The sequence below is a fragment of the Lactuca sativa genome, chromosome 8 (genome assembly GCF_002870075.4).
Source record: "Lactuca sativa cultivar Salinas chromosome 8, Lsat_Salinas_v11, whole genome shotgun sequence".
Lineage (NCBI taxonomy): Eukaryota > Viridiplantae > Streptophyta > Magnoliopsida > Asterales > Asteraceae > Lactuca > Lactuca sativa.
In genome coordinates, this window is record NC_056630.2 from 319497252 (window position 1) to 319499386 (window position 2135).

General features: G+C 31.5%; 1 pseudogene; it reads right to left on the minus strand.

Annotated features, from left to right (window-relative positions):
• Positions 1-633: 633 nt before the first annotated feature.
• Positions 634-1926, minus strand: LOC111917951 (serine/threonine-protein phosphatase PP2A catalytic subunit-like; annotated as a pseudogene).
• Between the last annotated feature and the right edge of the window lie 209 nt (positions 1927-2135).

The window sequence follows — 2135 nt, forward strand, 5'->3', positions numbered from 1 at the left end:
GATATATATATATATATATATATATATATATATATATATATATATATATATATATAATACTGTTGTAAAAATCCCGACTAGTTCCCGATTAATCTCCGATTAATCCCTAGGCGCTACTCGACCAATTAGAGGGCGCATAGCAATTAATCCCTGCATACATAATGAGTGAAAAAATATAAAACGATGAAAATTTAACATTTTGAAGAAGTTTTATCTCAACAAAAACTATTTGAGGCACGATTAGTATTGTATTAATCTTATTAACTTGTTTTGTTATCATATTAGTGTCATTTACGATTTTTGATATGATATTAGTCATATTTAATTTTTTAAAATTCAACAAATTAGCAATTAATGGTACCCGATTAATCCCCCGATTAGTCTCCGCCTAGCCGATTAATCCCTTGACCCCAGTCCACCGACTAGCTAACGTCGAGCATTTTTTGCAACATTTATATATATATATATATATATATATATATATATATATATATATATATATATATATATATATATATATATATATATATATATATACACTTTAGTTGAGAAATAGCAATGTACTTTCCTAATCTTAAAATAATAAATAAATAAATAAATAAATTTATGTACCTCGTGGATTCGGTCCAAGGCTCAGATATTGTCTAGAGTATCCAATGATGGTGAAAGCCCGCCATGTAAGCACAAGATCTATAAAAGATGTATGACGTGGATAATAAAAAAGTTAAAAAGAAAGAAGTATGACGTGGATAAAAATACAAACATTCTAAACCTGGCTTTCAATGAGTGTTGTAAGAGATAAGTAATCGAAAAGGTCTGTGAAATGCTTCCAAACATTTTCATTTCCGTATTTCCTCAAACATTCATCATAGAAACCGTATCTATTTTTTTTTAAAAGAACAAAATCAGTATTATAAAAGTTGTTCAAATCAGACACTTTTTAGGTAAACACATTAAATGCCTAAAAGGGTTTAAGGTGTTACACTTGAGTAATTTGGCGACTTTCATGATTTCCTCTAAGAATTGTAAGCATGTCTCTATAACGAACGTTTAGAGCCACCAACAGTGTGACAGTTTCCACTGAATAATACCCGCGATCTGCATCAACAATTTTATTAAAATGATCACAAAATAAACAATTTGTTTCCTAAACAATCAATTTTTTCGTTACTTTTTCTCTATTTAAGCAGCCTAATCTTCACTTTTTTCCATAAATAAGCTGCCTTTTCTTCACTTCTTATCCAAATAAGCAACCTTTTCTTATCTTGTTTCCTAAATAAGCACAACACTTTCTTCACATTTTCTCCAAACAAGACGCTTTTTTTAAACAAATGTCTTCTCTTCACTTTCTCCATTAATAAGCAGTCTATCAAGGACATAACGCTAAAAATGCATAACAACCGCATGTCAAATTCACTATAGATAGTATAAACTACATCTTTTCCTATTATATTGGTGTAGGCTCCCCATATTCAAGGATGAGGAGGAATTTCAGTCAATCATAAACTTCCATCAATGGACAAAGAACTTCAATATCTAGAATTCTGCATGCAACTCGAAGTCCAATTGGAAGAAGGAAATTAGAGCCATTGAAAAAATCTCATCAAACCCTAAAATCCTAATAATACTTCATTAAGGACATATACAAAAGTAAAAACAAAAGATAAACTCACCAACATAATCACCCATGAAGAGATAATTCATATCATGGGGATTTCCACCAATCCGAAACAGCTCAACCAGATCGTAAAATTGACCATGAATATCACCGCACACCGTCACCGGACACTCCACTAACTGCACATTCCATTCCTCCACAAATATAGTCCTGGCCTACTCACAAAGCATTTTTACCTCCGATTCCGTTAATGGTTTGCACTCCATCAGCTGCTCTATCTTTCGATCTAGATCCGCGTGCGACGACATTTTCGCCCTCTCTATTTCCCTATCAAATATAGAAAATTTGATGACAAGGAGTAAATCAACACAATATTTCTAACTCCTATAAAATGTCACAATCTACCAAACCAAAGCCAATTAACATTGAACATAAAATCTAGGGTTTGAATTAAGTAAAAAATTAAATGGTTACAGATATTCCTCCTCGCTAAAAGTTAAACCATCAAAAATTCCTC